Consider the following 22,010-nt stretch of genomic DNA (forward strand, 5'->3'; position numbering starts at 1 on the left):
TATTTATATATATAAATATATTCTATATATATTTATATATATAAATATATTCTATATATATTTATATATATAAATATATTCTATATATATTTATATATATAAATATATTCTATATATATAAATATATTCTATATGTATTTATATCTATAAATATATTCTATATGTATTTATATATGTAAATATATTCTATATATATTTATATATGTAAATATATTCTATATATATTTACATATATAAATATATTCTATATATATTTATATATATAAACATTCTATATATATTTTTATATATAAACATATACTATATATATAAACATATAATATATATATTTATATATAAACATATACTACATATATTTATATATAAACATATACTATATATTTATATAGATAAACATATACTATATATATTTATATAGATAAACATATACTATATATATTTATATAGATAAATATATACTATATAGATAAATATATACTATATATATGTAAACATATACTATATATATTTATATGTAAACATATACTATATATATTTATATGTAAACATATACTATATATTTATATATAAATATAAACATATACTATATATTTATATATAAATGTAAACATACTATATATATTTATATATAAATATAAACATACTATATATATTTATATATAAATATAAACATATATATTTATATATATAAATATAAACATATATATTTATATATATAAATATAAACATATATATTTGTATATATAAATATAAACATATATATTTGTATATATAAATATAAACATATATATTTGTATATATAAATATAAACATATATATTTATATATATAAATATAAACATATACATTTATATATAGAAATATAAACATATACTATATACATTTATATATAAATATAAACATATACTATATATATTTATATAGATAAACATATACTATATATATTTATATAGATAAACATATACTATATATATTTATATAGATAAACATATACTATATATATTTATATAGATAAATATATACTATATATATGTAAACATATACTATATATATTTATATGTAAACATATACTATATATATTCATATGTAAACATATACTATATATTTATATATAAATATAAACATATACTATATATTTATATATAAATATAAACATACTATATATATAAATATAAACATATATTTATATATATAAATATAAACATATATATTTATATATATAAATATAAACATATATATTTGTATATATAAATATAAACATATATATTTGTATATATAAATATAAACTATATATTTATATATATAAATATAAACTATATATTTATATATATAAATATAAACTATATATTTATATATAAATATAAACATATATATTTATATATAAATATGAACTGTACATATTTATAGATGAATATGAACTGTACATATTTATAGATGAATATGAACTGTACATATTTATAGATGAATATAAACTGTACATATTTATAGATGAATATAAACTGTACATATTTATCGATGAATATAAACTGTACATATTTATGGATGAATATAAACTGTATATATTTATCGATAAATATATACTGTATATATTCATATATTATAATATATTTTATAATATATATTTAATATATATAATATATATATTATAATATATATTATAATATATATATTGAAATATATATATAATATATATTATAATATATTATATATAATATTATATATGTTTATAATGTAAGTATTTATAATATATATGTATAATATATGAATTTATAATATATATTTATAATATATGTATTTATAATATATATTTATAATATATGTATTTATAATATACATATTTATAATATATATTATATATATAAAATATGGGAATTTATTAAGGATTAACTTACATGATCACAAAGTCCCACAATAGGCTGTCTGCAAGCTTGAGGAGCAAAGAGAGCCAGTTCGAGTCTCAAAACTGGAGAACTTGGAGTCCGATGCTTGAGGGCAGGAAGGATGCAGCACGGGAGAAAGATGTAGGCTGGGAGTCTTGCCTTTTCATGTTTTTCTGCCTGCTTTATATGCACTGGTAGCTGATTAATTTGTGCCCACCAGATTAAGGGTGGGTCTGCCTTCCCCAGCCCACTGACTCAAATGTTAATCTCCTTTGGCAACACCCTCACAGACACATCCAGGAACAATACTCTGCATTCTTCAATCCAATCAAGCTGACACTCAGTATTAACCATCACAAATCCACATCTTGTCAACTTGAACCCATACACGTCTCCTGAGATTATACATAATCTTCAAATAAAGACAATAATAAGGTCATAATTATCCCTAACTTAATATAACTATTCTTCGTACAACCGGAAATGCACCAATCAGTCCCCAACCCAAATACTACTACATAAAGTTAACAATACGTAAATACTGATATGAAGTCAATAAATCTGATGTCACATGATAAAGAAAAAGGAAATAAAATGAAGATATTTTCTTAGTACAAGTATATACATGCACAAACATGTTTTTAAGAAAAGAAGGAGGAAATACTCATGACAGTTACTCTCCTCGTTTCTGCAGCTGGTCACGTGGTGCTCATATTGATGACTACTTTCTTCTATTACACATTCTGTATTCCCTTTTCCTTCAGCAAGCACCTCAGCAGGTCGTGGGGTTTTTTTCCTGGTAGAGTAACCCAAACCTTCATTCCTGGGAGGTCTGGATCATTTGTAGTCCTGCCTGGATTGGGCGGTTGTAGTTTCTCATTGACCTTAATCACAGGGCAGGGTAATACTAAGAGACAGGATAATGGATCTCCTGTATTCCATGCTTACTCTTCCTTACCTCCATTATGGGGTAATAGACTGGTTTCATCTTGATAGTCCGGGTCAATCTTCCTACCAATACTCTAAGTCCCTTCTTAGCCTGTTGACTTAAAGGTAGGAGGATCCCAGTGGCCAGGTAACAATCTGAACTTCCAGTTTAACGAAATTGTTGTTGTGTCTCCTGGTGGCAGCATTCCTCCCTCTGGAACTAAGACCTCTAAGCAAGCAGAGCATAATGTTGTGGGAACAGGAATCAAAAATTTTGCTAGTGGATCGCTAGGGGTGATAGCAAGTGGTGCCATTTCCACTTCCACCCCTTGATTCCTGAACTCGTGAATCCTGGCTATGGGAGAAAGAGTGCCATATATTGGACGCTGATTCAGAGCATACACAGCCTTCTGGAGAACTGTGTTTCAGCCCTGAAAAGTACTGTCACCCAGTGGTCGTTGTAATTGTGACTTCAAAAGGCCATTCCACCGTTCTATCAATCCAGCTGCTTCAAGATGATGGGGAACATGGTAAGACCAGTGAATTCCATGAGCATGAACCCACTGCTGCACTTCTTTAGCCATAAGTGCTTTGGTCAGAGGCAATGCTGTGTGGAATACCATGACCGTGGATAAGGCATTCCATGAGTCCACGGATGGTAGTCTTGGCAGAAGCATTGTGTGCAGGATAGGCAAACTCATATCCCTACTAAGTCTCTATTCCAGTGAGGAGAAATCTCTGCCCTTTCCATGATGGAAGAGATTTAATATAATCAACCTGCCACCGGGTAGCTGGCTGACCACCCCGAGGAATGGTGCCGTATTGAAGGCTCAGTGTTGATCTCTGCTGCTGGCAAACTGGGCACTCAGCAGTGACCGTAGCCAGGTCAGCCTTGATGAGTGGTAGTCCATGCTGCTGAGCCCATGCATAACCTCCAGCCCTGCCACCATGGCCACTTTGTTCATGGGCCTATTGGGCTATGAAAGAGGTGGCTGGGGAAAGAGGCTGGGTGGTGTCCACAGAGCAGGTTATCCTGTCCACTTGATTATTAAAATCCTCCTCTGCTGAGGTCACCCGTTGGTGAGCATTCACATGGGATACAAATATCTTCACAGTTTTTGACCATTCAGAGAGATCCATTCACATACCTCTTCCTCAAAGTTCTTTGTCACCAATTTTCCAATCATGCTTCTTTCAAGTCCCTGACCATCCAGCCAAACCATTGGCTACAGCCCATCAATCAGTATATAATTGCACATCTCTCCATTTCTTCTTCCATGCAAAGTGCACAACCAGGTGCACTGCTCAAAGACCTGTCCACTGGGAAGATTTCCCTTCACCACTGTCCTTCAGGGATGTCCTAGAAAGGGACTGTAGTGCTGCAGCTGTCCATTTTCGAGTGGTGCCTGCTTATCGTTCAGAACCATCTGTGAACCAGGCCCTAGTTGTCTCTTCCTCTGTCAATTGATCATAAAGAACTCCCAGTGAGGCCATCGGTGCAGGCTGGGCAAGAGAAAGCAGGGTGGCAGGAGTGAAGACCATGGGCATTTGAGCCACTTCCTCATGTAACTTACTTGTGCCTTCAGGACGTGCTCGAGCCTGATCACATATATACCACCTTTATTTGATGATGGAATGCTGCTGTGTGTGACCCACTTTATGGCTAGATGGGTCAGAAAGCACCCCGTTCATGATAGGCAATTCAGGTCACATGGCAACTTGATGACCCATAGTCAAACGTTCAGTTTCCACCAAAGCCCAGTAACAGACCAAGAGCTGTCTCTCAAAAGGAGAATAGTTATCTGCAGAAGATGGCAGGGCCTTGCTCCAAAATCATAGAGGACTCCACTGTGATTCACCTATGGAGGCCTGCCAGAGGCTCCAAACAGCATTCCATTCCTACCTGCCACTGACACCTTAAGCACCATTGGATCTGCTGGGTCATATGGCCCAATTGCCAGAACAGCTTCCACAGCAGTCTGGACCTGTTGCAGAGCCTTCTCCTGTTATGGACCCCACTCAAAACTGGCAGCCTTTCAGGTCACTTGATAAATGGGCTGGAGTAGCACACCCAAATGAGGAATGTGTTGCCTCCAAAATCCAAATAGGCCCACTAGGTGTTGTACCTCTTTCTTGGTTGTAGGAGGGGCCAAATGCAGCAGCTTATTCTTTACCTTAGAAGAAATATCTCGACAGGCCCCACACCACTGGGCCCCTAGAAATTTTGCTGAGGTAGAGGTTCCCTGAATTTTAGTCAGATTTATTTCCCATCCCCTGGCATTCAAATGTCTCACCAATAAGTCCAGTGTGTTCACTACTGCTTGCTCACTGGATCCAATCAGCATAATGTCATCAATGTAATGAACCAGTGTGATATCCTGCAGAAGCTAAAAGTGATCAAGTTCTCTCTGATAAAATTATGACAAAAAGCATATCCCTGAGGTAGGACAGTAAAGGTATATTGCTGGCCTTGCCAGCTGAAGGAAAATTGCTTCTGGTGGGCGTTATGAACAGGAATGGAGAAAAACGTATTGGCCAAGTCAATAGCTGCATACCAGGTACCAGGACATGTGTTAATTTGCTCAAGCAATGAAACCACATCTGGTAAAGCAGCTGCATTTGGAGTCACCACTTGGTTAAACTTATGATAATCCATTGTCATTCCCCAAGATCAATTTGTCTTTCTCACAGGCAAGATGGGAGAGTTGAATGGGGATGTGGTAGGAATCACCACTTCTGTGTCTTTCAAGTCTTTGATGGTGGCATGAATCTCCGTAATCCCTCCAGGGATGTGATATTGATTTTGATTTACTATTTTTCTAGGTAGAGGCAGCTCTAATTGCTTCCATTTGGCCTTTCCTACCATGATAGTCCTTACCCTGACAGTCACGGAGCTAATGTGGGGATTCTGCCAGCTGCTAAGTAGGTCTATGCCAATTATGCATTCTAGCACTGGGGAAATGACCACAGGATGAATCCGGGGACCCACTGGACCCACTGTAAGTCAGATCTGAGCTAAAACTCCATTAATTACCTGACCTCCATAAGCCCCTACTTTAACTGGAGGGTCACAATGATGTTTTGAGTCCCCGAGATTCAACATCAGCTCAGAGCCAGTGTCCAGTAGTCCCCATAATGTCTGATCATTTCCCTTTCCCCAATGCAGTTACCCTGGTGAAAGGCTGGAGGTCTCCTTGGGGGAGGAAGGGAGAAAGATTCACTGCATAAATTGTCAAAAATGTAGTGAGGCCTTCCTCAAGGGGACCCAGCCTCCCCTTCATTCAAGTGGTTCTGGGTCTGTAAACTGGGTCAAGTCTGGAAATTGATTTAGGGGCTGCTATTCTCTGTTTTTATACTTCAAATTAGTCTTTTGTCCATTCGACCTAAAAGTTTTCTCCTTGTATAAATTAAGTAGGAATGCAGTAGGCTTCCTATCAGTTCACTTCTAGGAACACCATGATTAATTAGCCAATGCCAGAGATCTACATGAGTCAGACTATTCTGATTGCTGCTTTGTCTCTGCTGTCCATTACAGTAGCTATGGCCACCTTGCCTTTGATGGCTGAGTGCTGCCACTTGGCCCCCACCACCTTGGGATCCAATTATTCCCATTGTATTTAAATTTTGTAGTTGAGTAACTGTGGTCCCCACTGTTAAATCACACATACAGAGAAGAGCAATTACAGGGCTCTTCAAAGATGCAGGTGCTGCCCTCACAAATCTATTTCACAAGGCATTGGTCAAGGGTATATCTTCTGGACCCTTTCAGCCGGGATGAGTAGGTCTAAAGTGACTAATCCACTCCACCATTCCAATCTCCCTAAGCCTTTGGATCCTTTCCTTTATATTTAACAGAGGGAGATCAGGCATTTCCAGCTCACTCACAGTGGGCCATCTTTTAATTTTATCTCAGCTAACCAAGTAAACGAGCTATTTGAACCTTTTTTAACTCCCTGAGCTGCAACATTAAATGGCTCAGTACCTGCTTCTGAAGCCAGGAGACAGAATCACTGATTTCATCATTTTCTTTCATCACTTTGTCCACTAAACTTAGGAGCAACCAACCAGCTTCATTATGTTCCTTGGTTCTCCACATGTGGTCAAAGATATTATGTACAGAATCACTAAACTCCTTGCGTCTCATGAGTGATGAATCAGGAGTGACAAATGCATTTATTTTGCATAACTTTCTAAGCAGTTCATACCAATGACTGTCAGTGTTCTTCATACTATTAAAAGTAGAGTCCTTAGCATTTTGGGGTCTAATCATATTGAGCAGCCAACTCCAGAAACCCAAAAACCAATGAAAGAACTCCATCTGTATTATTCTGTTCCACTAGAACCACTCCTGGTACCAAAATCTGTATAAGTCAGAGTTCCTTAGAAGGGCAGAACTAATAGGATATATAGCCTATTGATTTATTAAGTATTAACTTACATGATCACAAGGTCCCACAATATGCTGTCTGCAAGCTTGAGGAGCAAGGAGAGCCAGTCTGAGTCTAAAAGCTGGAGAACTTTAGTCCGATGTTTGAGGACAGGAAGCATGCAACTCACAAGAAAGATGTAGGCTGGGAAGCTAGGCCAGTCTCGCTTTTTCACTTTTTTCTGCCTTCTTTATATTGGCTTGCAGCTGATTAGATTGTGCCCACCAGATTAAGGGTGGGTCTGCCTTCCCCAGCCCAGTGACTAAAATATTAATCTCCTTTGGCAACACCCTCACAGGTACACCCAGGAAGAATTCTTGCATCTTTCAATCTAATCAAGTTGACACTCAGTATTAACCATCACAGGATCTATTGTTCGAATTTCCCATAGCATGGTGCTATGGAACAGCTACTCTAATTTGGTGTTTCCTTTGGCTCAGTTACAGAGCAGAGTTTTCAGGGCTAGTGATTGTAGTTGCACCTCTTTCCTTTGTTTCTAGCTGTCCTCAGGGATGTTTCTCCCTTCACTCCTGATGTTTCCTATGGGGTGAGGCAAACACAGATCTCCTGCCAGGGAACCCAAGATAACAGGGAATCAGGTTGTCCACCTCAACCTCACTTTTTCCAGTGCAGAAACTATGAGTTGGGGGAAATTTTTCTATGTGCTTGGTGTGTTACATTATGTAGCTAGTCAGACATGAGCAGAGCAGGAGAGGGCTCCACTGCACTCCTCCACATACACCAGGAATGTCATGCGACCACGAGGTGATAGTCAGGTGGTTGTTAACTGTATCTCTAAAATAATTGGTAACAGTCAGTGCCAGGGAAAGGAAGTCTCCCAATAAACAAAAACACCTGAAACTGGTGATCGATCAGCAACTTCCTGATAAGATCTCAGGAGTTGGGTGAGTTCACACATGTTCTCTAAGAGGCAAAATGGTGGCGTTCAACTGGTATGTTACCTCCAAGGGACATTCAGCTGGTAAGGGATGAATGCCCAATGTGAGCATGCATACAACTCCAGTAAACACTCTGTGCATCCTCCTCTCTTTAGTGCTGGAAGGCCACTGTGCAGTGGACATCCCATCTCAAGGGAAGAATCAGGAGAGAAGGAACACAAGACTCTGGAAGTATGCTAGTGCATAAAACCCCAAGTCAAAAGGTCAAACCGTGGACTTGTCTTTCAAGTCACTTGCTTGGCCCTCTTTCACGTGTACATCCCTTCCTTTTATTCCTGCTCTAAAGTTTTGTTGTAAACTTTCACTGCTGCTCTAAAATTTGCCTCGGTCTCTTCTTCTGTCTTATGCCCCTCAGTTAAATTATTTCCTCTGAGAAGGCAAGAATTGAGATTGTTGCAGACCCATACAGATTCACTGCCGGTAACATATTTAGGTGTCATGTGACTTGGATAACTTCCACTGCTAACATACTTTGATGCTGTGTGACTCAGATACATTCCCTAGTGGTAACAGATTATTCCTCACCTTCTTTGGCTGCCGGCATTCAAACCCTGTCTACGGTTTTCTTCTCCTTTTCTCTCTGCTGCTTACTAACCAAACCCCTGAACAAGTCCTCTTGGCCATAAGTGACTCGGGTCCCCCTGGATGATCTCTCAGCTCACCCTGATGGGTGGCTTGCAGGGGTGGGAAGGAACTTGGGGGTCCACACCGAGTAGAACTGAGGCACTAATGACCCTCCTGGACAGGAAGTTTGTGAGAGTGGTAAGGCTAAATCCCAAAACCATGCAATGTTTGGGGTTTCCTCTGCTTTTTCAACTAAAATGGGCTCTTTCCCAAGAACCTGCACTGCCTATTTTCCTGTTTTCTCTGTGTGTGTTCAGAAATGGCCTTGTGCACCCACTTTGAGTGCCACATGACTTCTTAAGCACACACTCCCTGTTATTTGTGTATCTGTGGCTTTTACTGCATTTGTGCAGCAGCAAAGGCATGGGCTCCCTTGTGATATTCCTAAGATTTATACTTGTTCTTACTCTACCAGCTCCGATGACCTCCAACTCTTTTCCAGTCGGCTAGCACATTGCTGGGACAGACACTAATTGGAACCCTGGCTCTGTCAGCTTCTTGTGACTTACCATACGCTTTTCATTCCTGTTATGACCCAGGGCCAAGTTTTCTGGTGGCTCTTGAAGCAGTTTGTCCACCGGCTTAGGGCCTCACTCTGGCCTTTTAAGGATCCCACCTACTTTTGAGTCATCACCCCTTTGAGAGGAAGAAAAATTCTTTCCTTGCCATTTGTGAGTTCTTACCCCAAGCCCCATTTCTCCAGAGGTTACTACTTTATGTCCAGAGGACAAATAAAACTTGCCCACTCAAATCTAAGGGCTACTGTTTTTGCGAGCATTTGAAGGCTTTCCATGACTATTACTCTTGCTTCCTCCCACTTTCTCCTTTAGCCTCCATTTCTCTAATTCTATGCCCTTCTCAAAATGCATCAAGACCTTCAAGGTCATATTCAAAGGGAGATAGAAAGGAAGTCCATTCCCCTGTGGTGATTAGATGAAAAATAGGCTTCTTGTCTACTTAAAGAACATGGTAAATGGAAATCTGAGAAAAGAGATAATCATTTTGTTACTTGAGTGCTTCAAGTGAAAGTTACCATAAGGTCATGGAGACAAGGATGTAGGCTGGCCCAAGGCCACAGGCATGAGAGACCCATAGGACAGAGATGAAGTGTGGTCCCAGGCTAACAGATTACCATTAGAACAGAGATGAAAGATTAGGGTATATGGTAAGACCAGTTCATTCTGGAACCCCACAGATGAACAGGGGGCCCACTGTTCACTCCAGTGTCTCCTTTGTTCTCAAGTGGGTAATTGTGATGAGATGGGACCAAGGGTGCAGGGTAAGAATGGTTCATTCCAATATTCTAAGGATGATGAAGGATGCCCCATTAAGGATAATAGTAAGGTAGAGGAAAAACCTTCTTTTGCCTTTTTTATTTTTTCTCTTCCATTATTTCTTCACAGATCAGTAATCATGTCTACGTACCACAGGACATGCCCCTCGGATGCATCCCCCAAAACTGGGAAAAGTTTGATATCCCCAAACCTTAAAACAACAACAACAACAACAACAAAAACTAGTTTTCATTTTTAATACTGTTTGGCTTAAAAAGGAACAGGGAGAAATTTACAAGTCAGCCTTGGAACCCAGTACCCCTGAGCAGGAAGTCCTCAAATAAGCCTTTTAAGTCTTTTATAACTGAGAGTAGAATAAAGAGGACAGGACTAAGAAAAAAGAAACACATCAAAAGGAGGCGGACTCAACTATTGGCTGCTCTGCAAGCCCACCAGTCCCTTCCAGGTTTCCCTAAGGACACTCCTTCAAATAAGTGCCATTGATGCAGGATGCCAGGCCACTGGAAGGCAAACTGCCCCATTGGGACAAATGGGAAAAAGCCTCATGTGGTGTGCCATCTCTGCCACAAGCTTAGCCACTAGAACAGGACTGCCCTGAGGGCTGATGGACCCCAGGACAGAATTCTTTCCCCTGATAACTTTGAGCAGAAGGAGCTGTCTGCTCCAGCTGGCTCTCAAATGAGACATTGTCACCAACAAGATAAAGCTGAGGGCAACTCTGGAGGTGGCAAGTAAAATTATAATTTTCCCTTTTGGGTTCAAGAGCTGCCTACTCCGTGCTAATCTCCTTCTCTGAACAATTCTCCTTCAAGTCTCGTTGGGCAATCAAAGTAAATGGCATCCCTTCCCTCCAATAGAAAAGATTCACACCCCTTTATATGACTTGAGGGACCAATTAACATTCTTTCACCAGTCTCTGGTAATATCTAAATACCTCAAACATCTTTGGGGCAAAAATATGCTTTCCAAGTGATATGGTTTGGCTGTGTCCCCACCCAAACCTCATCTTGAATTGCAGCTCCCATAATTCCCATGTGTTGTGAGAGGGACCTGTTGGGAGGTAACTGAATCATAGGTGTGGATCTTTCCCATGCCGTTATCATGATAGTGAATAAGTCTCATGAGATCTGATGATTTTATAAAGGCGACTTTCTCTGCACATGACTTCTTGTCTGCCACCATGAAAAACATGACTTTTCTCTTCCTTTGCCTTCTGCCATGATTGTGAGGCCTCCCCAGACACGCTAAGCTGTGAGTCAATTACACCTCTTTCCTTTATAAATTACCCAGTCTCAGGTATGTCTTTATTAGCAGCATGAGAACACATTAATACAGTAAACTGGTACTGGTAAAGTGGGGTGCTGCTGTAAATATACCCAAAAATGTGGAAGCAACTTTAGAACTGGGTAACATAGAGAAGTTGGAACAGTTTGGAGGGCTCAGAAGATGACAGAAAAATGTGGGAAAGTTTAAGACTTCCTAGAGACTTGGAGGGCTCAGAAGACAGAAAGATGTGGGAAACTTTGGAACTTCCTAGAGACTTGCTGAATGGCTTTGACCAAAATGCTGATAGTGATATGGACAATGAAGTCCAGGCTGAGGTGGGCTCAGATGCAGTTAAGAAACTTGCTAAGAACTGGAACAAAGGTGACTCTCACTATGTTTTAGCAAAGAGACTGGCAGGATTTTGCTCCTGTCCTAGAGATCTGTGGAACTTTAAACTTGAGAGAGTTGATTTAGGATATCTGGGGGAGGAAATTTATAAATGGCAAAGTGTTCAAGAGGTAGTAGAGCATAAAAGTTTGAAAAATTTGCAGCCTGACAATACAGTAGAAAAGAAAACACATTTTCTGGGACGAAATTTAAGCCTGCTGCAGAAATTTGCATAAGTAACAAGTAGCCAAATGTTAATAACCAAGGGAATGGGGAAAATGTCTCCAGGCCATGTTAGAGACCTTCACAGAAGCCCCTCCCATCAGTCTGCTGGTTTTATGAACAGGAGTTCCCCTGCACAGGCTCTCCTGCCTGCTGCCATGTAAGATGTGACTTTGCTCCTCCTTTGTCTTTTGCCTTGATTGTGAGACCTTCTCAGGCCCAGAGGCCTAGGAGGAAAAAATGGTTTTCTGAGCCAGACTCAGGGCTCCCTTGCTGTGTGCAGTCTAGGGAGTTGGTGCCCTGCATCCTAGCCCCTCCAGCCATGACTATTGGCTAAAAGGGGCCAAGGTACAGCTCAAGCCATAGCTTCAGAGGGTGCAAGCCCCAAGTCTTGGCAGCTTCCATGTGGTATTGAGTCTGTGGGTACACAGAAGTCAAGAATTAAGGTTTGGGAACCTCTGCCTAGATTTCAGAGGATGTATGGAAATGCCTGGATGTCCAGGCAGAAGTTTGCTTCAGGGGCCGGGCCCTCATGGAGAGCATCTGCTAGGTGCAGTGCAGAAGAAAAATCAGGTTGTGAGCCCCCACACAGAGCCCCCAGTGGGGCACTGCCTAGTGGAGCTGTGAGAAGAGGGCCACCATCCTCCAGACCCCAGTATGGTAGATCTACTAATAGCCTGCATCATGCACCAGAAAAAGCCACTGACACTCAACGCCAGTCATGAAAACAGCCAGAGTACAGCCCCCATCCTCTGAGATCTATGCAGAACCATAAAACCCTGAACCATAAAAACAAAAACAAAATAATGAAGTTTTCCTCTCTTCTTGTTTTATGTCCTTAGGAGCTTGACCTTGTAACCATGTTCAGAAACTTTGTCTTGGTCATCTCCACCATCTGGAGGACAGGATTTTTGGAATTCATGTCATAGTTAGCTCACAAAATTATCTTGAGCAAGTTAAAAGCCATTTCAAGCTCAAAATTCACTGCTCTAGCCTCCTTCTGGGAAGAGAAATGGAAACTGCCCAATGCTGCAGTTTAGTAGCTAAGGCTTTGTCTTTTTCCAATGGCAGCATGGGTTCAGAGTTAAATTCCTGGCTTAGGGAATCAGTGCTTTCTGCTTGATATCTGTGTGACCTTTGCCATTTATTGATTCTCTGCTCCTCCATGAACAATATCTGACTTTGCTTCTTAAATTTTTCTTTCTCTAAGCTACTTTGGAGATTCTAGATCCTGTAAAAACTGCTAGCCACCTTATTGAAAATACCCTGTACACTTGTGGTTAAATCATAACCTTAGTTAAGGCTTATTGATTTCGCCTGTGAGGTTACTTTTTGTAAAGTTTAAAAGCCAGAAATACTGGATGTATGGCCTACCTAAAGTAGGGTAATAAGATATTTAAAAGAATTTATTTAAAAGCATGCTATGATTAAAATTCAACTTTTATTAAAAGCAGATATCTAAACCATGCATATATTTAAAAGGTCTTTATATTTTTTTTCTCTTCTTGGATTGTGTTTTCCTGTAGTAAAGGGTTTTTTTTCTTCTCAATCAGCTGAATTGTTTTTCTCCATTTGTCTTCTTGCCACTCTTGATGCACAAATGAAAGGATCTAAGATAGTTTCTAACAGCCTGGGACATCTTGGGAAAAATGGAGAAAGTGAGACAAACCTCATTTTGGGAAAAACTTCTGTTTTCCTCAGAAAGCCACAGGAATTGAAAGCAGATACATTTCTCTCAAAAATCTAAGGCTCTGTTCTGTTTTGCATTGCATTATCTGATGTTTATGACTTTTGTGGATATCAGAAATTACTTCACGTTATGAGAGCGCTTTAGTGTATAATCACTAGGTAGGAAATATACTTTTAGGGATGACTACTTGCAGTTAAGGTGGGATATGCATCTCTTTGCACGTTTGGATCAGAGATGCATGCTCTTGCCCACATAGAAGATATGGCGATCTCCTCACTCCCCACTGAGAGGTAAGACTCCCATGGGAGATGGACTGATTCCTTCCTTATATGGAATCCAGGATCTGGTATAAAAATGGGACCCTTAATTTTCAGGGATCTGTTTTGCCTTCCAGATGTGCCTGCCTGCTTATTAGGCCCTAGAACCTGCATGCTTTTCTGGCCCTGTTTCTCAAAGGGCTCCACCCTGTAGCCAGTAATCCAAATAAGAAACTTAAAATTAACAAATGAAAAATCTTACAACTACTGAATCTTCTGCCTCTCTGTGTATTTATATGTGTTGCGTGTGTGATGGTTATATATGAGAGAGCTCTGAATGATTGGCTTAAAAATAATAAGAGCTTAAATCAAATATTTTTTCAGAAAAATAAAAACTGTAATGCATTTTGTTTCATGTTACTTAAGTAATCTTTAATAAATAAAGACAGTTTTAAAGATTATTGGTAAAATAAAAAATCTTCAGAAATTTAAACATTTGGTCTAAATTAGGCAGGTAAGACATCCAGTTTTCTAAATGCTTTAAGGTCATAATCTGCTTCTGTGATTATTGAAAATTGTTCAACTTACCTGTTTGGGAACCATTTGATTTTAGGTAATGCCTGGGCACGTGTGGAGTTATCCATTCCCTCTGGCTACACAGGAAAGGGTCAGAGCTCATCTGCACTTCTGTCTAGTGTCCCAGGCTTTATACTTAATAATTAAAATCACTTACTTGCCAGGTTTTTCACCAAAAATAAAAGTTGCTATTTGTAACATGTAGTTGAGAGTACTGAAGAAACAGTTTTACGCACAAGGTGTGTTGGAAAGTAAAATGCGTTTTTAGTAAAAGGTTATAAGAAGGCATGGAAATGTGGATTTTTTTGGCCTAGATTAAAGGGTTAAGGCTTGTTTTAAGTTAGGAAAGATCTCAAGGTTTGCACAAATTGTGAAAGGTTTGTAAAAAATTAATCTTGTAAAAGAAATTCTGTGTGTGAACATATTGGCTAAAGTTAAAAGGGTATTATTCAGTTTTCCAGTAAATTGAATATTAGACTAAAACCATGACAGGTTTTTCTTAGAGAATTTTTCTGCTTTTTAACAAAAACATCGTAAAGGGTTATGAAAAGCTTATGAGAATCTTAACTTATGGTCAGACTGAATAAAAGTGTATAGATTTCTCTATGAGGTTTTATTAAGAAATGGGTTTGACATCAATAGTACACTAATGCAAAGGTAATACCTGGATTTCTTTCAGCTGTATTTGTATAAATGTATTATTGGTATGTGTCCTAAAGTTATGCAAAACTCCTATAATTCTGATATGACTTAGTTTATGTTATCAGTAATAATTATTGTTGTATAAGATTATTATGTGCCACAGAAATAACAAATTTCCTTGTCAATTGTGTCTTTGACTGTGGCTGCCCTTAGATATTTTGTTATCCACAGACAATTGTTTTGTTTTAATTTTATAATCAGCTGTAGGCTTAAATGCAGGTTTCTGATAACTTTGGAGATTGTGACATTAAAATAGAAGAAAAGCTTTCAGGACTATCATGGAGAGCTGAAATGTTCATGAATATCAATCAGAACAGGAGTGAACTGCATGGAGTAAATGTTCTAGAAGAATTAAATAATCCTTTTGTGATTTTTTTCCTTAAAAAGTTGCAAATCCTTTGTTTTTCAAAGCCAAGAAGACTTTTCTTTTGAGCTATTTATAGCTTTTAACAATTGAGTAAAGTATACTCCTGTAAAAAATTTTGGAGCATATTTCTACCAGATTTCTCCAAAATTTGGAAGCCATTTGTGAGTATTCTTAACATATGGCAATTTAGTTATTTGCATAAGTGCAATAAGAATCTGTCTTCTTTTACAACAGACACAATTGGAGAAACTTGGTTATTTTAGCAAGGCTTTGACTGGAGTGATGTGCTTTGATTCCTTTTTAAGGAATCAAATGTGACTTACACAGCCAATGAAAGCCCCTTGGGAAAACTCACCTTACACTTTGTCTAAACAGTCCCTGTACAGGGTTCCTGACATGTGGTAAGTAGAGTGTCACTTTCTAACAGGCCCAGGAGCCCTAAGTTTTCTTGGGACCTCAAGAGGGGGGAGATTTACCCAAGTTATACAGGCATTTGATGGCATAAACTCATGAGTGGGCTTAAGGCTTTAAAAAGAGTCTTATCTGAGATTCCTTATCAAATAAAGTTCCCTCAAAGCCAATTTAAAAAGAGCCTATATGGTAAATAATTATTCTTGCTGTGCTTTATCCAAATAATGAGATCATGTATAATAAGACTAAAGCTTATTTTGCAAACAAATCAGTCTTATCATAATTTGTTTTTAATAAAATTGAGGATTGGAGAGAGAAAAATTATGTTTCAAGAACTATGGTACACCTATTATTATATTCTAGTCCCGTCAGTTGTTCTTGAATCTTTGTCTGAAATTTAGACTAACCTTGCTTATTCCTCCTAACCAAACAGTGATCTCTGGCTACAGCTCAGAAGAAACAAAAGGGATGGGTAATGTAAAGTTCTAGATCAATATTCTAATTCTGGAGGTATATTGGAATTGACTAGCAACCTCATAAACCCCAAGTTCTAGTAGGCATGACTATAACCACCAACTACCTAGGCATGTTGGCAGCCTCAGGAAGTTTTGGAGTCATCCTCACCCCCTTATTTTGTTTTAACATTCTTCTTCTTTTTTTTTTTTTTCTTGAGACAGAGTCTTGCTTTGTCCCCCCAGGCTGGAATGTAGCAGCACAACATTGGCTCATTGCCATCTCCTCTTCCCAGGTTCAAGTGATTCTCCCACTTTAGCCTCCTGGATAGCTGAAACTATAGGCATGCACCACCATGCCTGGCTCACTTTTGTGTTTTTGGTAGAGACAGGGTTTTGCTATGTTGGCCAGGCTGATCTCAAACTCCTGGCCTTAAGTGATATGCTTGCTTCAGCCTCCCAAAGTGCTAGGACTACAGGCATAAGCCATGCCCAGCCTTGTTTTAACATTCTTCTAAATCTAATAACTCATTTTGTCCCCTCTCACCTTCAGGCCTTCAAGCTCCAGATAATCCTCAGTGAGGTATACTGTCCGCTCAATATCCAAGAGTCACCCTTCTACAAGGGACCTCTAGACTGCCCATAAGTGAGACATGACAGAGGTAAAGTAATGCTCCTGTCTCCCTTGGACCTCGCTGGAAACTGCATTCATCAACCCATGGAACCACCCCCCTGCCATGAAAGCTAGCAAGAGGCCAAGACCCACAGAACAACCACCATCACTCCTCTGTCAGCAGGAAGCGGTTACAAAAGACTAACCTTTGCCCATTTTCCCCAAAGAATTGGGGTCTTGGAATCTTGAGGGAGGAAATGTTACAGTAGGTAGCTAGTCAGACATGAGCAGAGCAGAAGAGGGCTTACACACACACACACACACACACACACACACACACCCCACACAAAGAATCCTGGGCAACCATCAGGCGATTGTAAGGTGGTTGTTAACTGTGTCTCTAAAATAACGATTGGTCACAACCAGTGCAATGGAAAAGCAGTCTCTCAATAAACAGGAACACCTGGAGCTGATGATCAGCAGCTTCCTGATCAGGTCTCAGAAGTTTGGCAAGCTGGCCTACACATGCGCACTAAGAGGCAAAATGGCACAGTTTAACTGGTATATGACTTCCAATGGACATTCAGCATGTAAGGGAAAAATGCCTCAAGTAAGCATGCATACAACTCCACTAAACACACTGTGCATGCTCCCCTCTCAAGTGCTGGCAGGCCAGTGCACATGGGGACAGCCCACCCCAAAGAAAGTCTCAAGGGTGTAGGGATGCAAGACCCCAGGAATATGCCAATGTATTAAACCCTAAGTCAAAAGGTCAAATCATGCACTTGTCTTTCAAGTCACCCACTTGACCCTCTTCCAAGTGTACTTTCCTTCCTTTTGTTACTACTCTAAAGCTTTTTAATAAATTTTCACTTTTTGAATTCTTGTCTGCAACTTAGACTAACCTTGCTTGTTTCTCTGAACCAACCAGTGATCTCTGGCTCAACTCAGAAGCAACAAATGGATGGGTAATGTAAAAATCTGGATTAATATTCTAATTCTGGGGGTACAAATCTAAAATTTGCTTCAGTCTCTCCTTCTACCTATGCCCCTCAGTTAAATTCTTTCTTCTGAGGAGGCTAGAATTGAGGTTGCTGCAGACCTGTACCGATTCACCACCAGTAACAGGTACTAGAAAGATTAAGGAGAGGAACATTCTGGTTATGAAGGTCCAATTCTCTTACCATATGTTCCAAGTTGTTTTTTTGTTTTGTTTTGTTTTAATTCTCTGTAGTCCTGGGAACTGCCTCACTCTCATATTTGAGTTCTGGGATATTGTTGGTGATAGTCTCTGCAGTGTATATTGGTTTTTATATTTTGTGGAGGGGGAGTGAAGCCAGTTTGCTTCTATGCTGCCATTTTGAAACCCTGCCACAAGTCATTTATTCCTGTTGTTGGAAAATATTCCATTGATTAGGTGTAATACCATTTGTTTATCCATTCACCTATTGGGAAAGATCTTATTTGCTTCAAGTTTTGGCAATTGTAAATAAAACTGCTATAAATCTATGCAGGTTTTTGTGCAGATAGAAGTTTTCATCTCATTTGTGTAAATGCCATAGAGTGCAGTTGCTGGATTGTATGGTTAGTAAATTAGTCTATTTTTATGCTGCTGATAAAGACATACCAGAGACTGGCTAACTTATAAAGAAGCAGAGGTTTAATGGACTCACAGTTCCATGTGGCTGGGGAGGCCTCACAACCATGGTGGAAAGGGAAAGACATGTCTTATATGGCTGCGGGCAAAAGAGAATGAGAGCCAATGAAAGGGGTTTCCCCCTATAAAACCATCAGATCTCATAAGACTTATTCACTACCTCGAGAACAGTATGGGGGAAACTACCCCCATCATTCAATTATCTCCCACTGGGTCCCTCCACAACATGTGGAAATTATGAGAGCTACAATTCAAGATGAGATTTGGTGGGGACACAGCCAATCATATTAGTAAGAATATGCTTACTTCTGTAAAAAGCTGCCAAACTCTCTTCTAAATTGGCTGTAACTGTTTGCATTTTCATTAGTAATGAATGAGAGTTTCTGTTGTTCCACATCCTCTCCAGCATTTGGTGTTGTAAGCATTTAGAATTTTAGACATTCTACTAGGTGTATCGTGGTATCTCCTTGTTGTTTTAATTTATAATTTGCTGATGACAAACGATGTTGAGCATATTTTATATCATATATATGTACACACACACACACACACATTCTTTGGTCAGATGTCTGTTCAGGTTTTCAGCTCATATTTTAATTGGGTTGTTGCTTTGTTCAGTTTAAAGAGTTATTCATACATTTTAGAGCTCAGTCCTTTATCAGATATGTATTTTGCAAAGATTTTCTTCCAATCTGTGGCTTGTATTTTCATTCTCCCAACAGTGTCTTTCACAGAGCAGAAGTTTTTATTTTTAATAAAGTACACCTAATCAATATTTTCTTTCATGTATTGTGCTTCTGGTGTTGCATCTAGAAAGTCATCACCAAACCTAAGGTCACCTAGACTTTCTCCCATGGTATCTTCTATTAGTTTTATAGTTTTTAGCTTTAAATTTAGGTTTATGATTCATTTTAAATTAATTATTTTTGAAATGTTTAAGATCTGTGTATAGAATCTTTTTTGCATATGAGTATCCAGTTGTTCCAGCACCATTTGTTGAGGATTGTTTTTTCTTCCTGGAATTATCATTGCTCCTTTGTCACAGAGCAGTTGACTGTGTGGATCTACACACAAATTTAAGCCAACAGCTGTTGCAGTTCTATGTTTATAATAATGTTTAAATTTTGAATCCAACTATTAATATGAATTTTAAGCCACTTCTCTGTCTCTTTTGATTTGAATGTGGAGGGTGTCATTTACTTCAGAAGGTATGTAAAAGAGATGTGCAACTTAGAAAAATCAAAATAAATTTTAGCATAAATATTCAACACAGAATGGAAACAGAATTTTACCCATGTAGCTAAATATGGAGCCCCTATCCGACTATATTAGAATATATAATTGTTAACATTATTTGCCAAGTCAAAAATAAAGACATTTGGGAAATTTTTCCTTTAAGTGCATTATTTGTATTAAAATAAAGTGATTGATATGCATGGTGTGAAATTTATGTTAATTAGTATGAGGCTAATGATTGAAATTTTAATACTATTAAATGTTTTTTCAGAATATAAACATTTAACAAATCAATAAAGCATAGTTATTGCAATAAGAGAGTTCACTTCTAGATCTGACCATTATCACCTTTATAACCCCATCTTCTGAGTATAAACAAGAGCTAATAAAAATGAAAATAGAATGATAAGAGAGGGAACAATTTGACTGAGATCTTCTGACTTTATACTAGATCATACTGAATGGGAGATAAGCAATTTTTCTTAAGTTCTTTTATAATCATTTTTAAAAATATTTTATTTTCAATAAGATCTTGTTCTCATGAACTTATAATTCATAGTTTTATTATTATGATTGCAAAATGTTGCAACCAAAACTTGATGAGACATTTTGGAAGCCACCCTCATCCCCTTTTTCTGGTTAGAGCATAACAAGAGACGGTAGGTTGACATTTATTAGAAACTATGTGCATAGTTCCATTCTTTCCACCTTTTCTCCTTTCTTTGTAATTCTTAAAGCTTACCTGTGAAACTTTATTATTAGTGAACTTAGAAATGCCATCATGTCTTTCTGGTTTAATGTCAAAAAATACACTGAATGCTAGAGCAAAGCTTGTCAGACTATTTGCCACCCACAAGGAAGGGGAGTAAAACTTTTCATCAAGGGTTTCAGGGGAACTTCACTTGTTCATTGTAGTTTACCCCATCCCCTTTCTGTAGTTGGCAGTGTCACGTGTCTCTGTTTCATGTCATAGTATACATTTATTCTCTGTAATTTACAGAGCCAAAATATATTAGTATTATTGGGAAGAAAACCAGGCTTCACTACAGGTGAGGTGAGGCATTAGGTAAATGTTCTGTGCCTATTTCCTTATATTCTATGCCTATTTCCTTATGTTCTAATAACTGTGTAATAATAATGGACTGGCCCATGAGAAAATAGCTAACGTGTTTCTACTGCATGCAACTCTGCACTCCTGACCTCAGGGAAATGTGAGAAACTCATTTCAAGGGGTTAAGATTGCAGGAAAGGTGAAAGCAAAAACACAAATGGAGTAAACTCAGGCTCCAGTTTCACATACATTGAGATCTGCTGTAAAATTGGATTTAAACCGTTTTGTCGAAGAATGCTAATTTTTATATATATATAATATAATATATATTTTATATGTGGATATGGATATATAAGGATTTCATAATTTTCATAATTTTAGAAGATCCTCTGTTCATTTTTCTCTGAGTAGTAACATGGAGGAAAGTGCTTGAGATTAATATGAAAAGGTCTTAACCCTATAATGAAAAAATATTTTTGTGTATAGAAGGCCACTTAAGGTTGCTGCCTCTAGAGTGAAAATACTGTAGATAAACTTTGCCTATTGGAATTTATCCTTGGAGATTTTCAATATGCATATTTCCCATCCCTGTGTGCAACATCCTCTTTATGGGAGAATAGCTTTGTACTTTCTGCAGTTTGTTAGCTTCAGCAGTGGTCATGATGTAACTAGACACCTGTGCAATTACATTGCTTTTCCAAACTTTTTTAAACCTATTCGTATAGCATAGGTGAGAAGAAAAATACTATTAAAGATAGTTTAACATGTTCTCATGTACCTCATCTATATTATACATTAGCTTTTGTTTTTGAACTGGAAGGCACGTAAGAAATTGTTAATGCCCTAGTTACATTGAATTACCATAGTAAGCATTGACTGTTGTTTTGGATTCTAGAAACTAGGACCAGTTTTAGTGCTTTACTCTTTGAGGTTAGTCACTCATTTAATCTAACCAGTAGTCACTCTCAACCAAAGCTGTGGTTTCTCCAGAGTGGAACTGTGACTTAACAGT

At 38.1% G+C, this 22,010-nt stretch overlaps 1 long non-coding RNA gene across 1 annotated transcript in view; it reads left to right on the plus strand.

The window, feature by feature from the left end:
• Window positions 1–20,157, plus strand: part of LOC134809335 (uncharacterized) — a 285,051-nt gene extending 264,894 nt beyond the window's left edge. Inside the window, exon 4 of the long non-coding RNA XR_010154793.1 lies at window positions 16,995–20,157. This is a non-coding gene — a long non-coding RNA (uncharacterized LOC134809335). The remainder of the gene's footprint in view (window positions 1–16,994) is intronic.
• Window positions 20,158–22,010: the final 1,853 nt, after the last annotated feature.

The sequence above is a fragment of the Pan troglodytes genome, chromosome X, assembly GCF_028858775.2.
Source record: "Pan troglodytes isolate AG18354 chromosome X, NHGRI_mPanTro3-v2.0_pri, whole genome shotgun sequence".
Taxonomy (NCBI): domain Eukaryota; kingdom Metazoa; phylum Chordata; class Mammalia; order Primates; family Hominidae; genus Pan; species Pan troglodytes.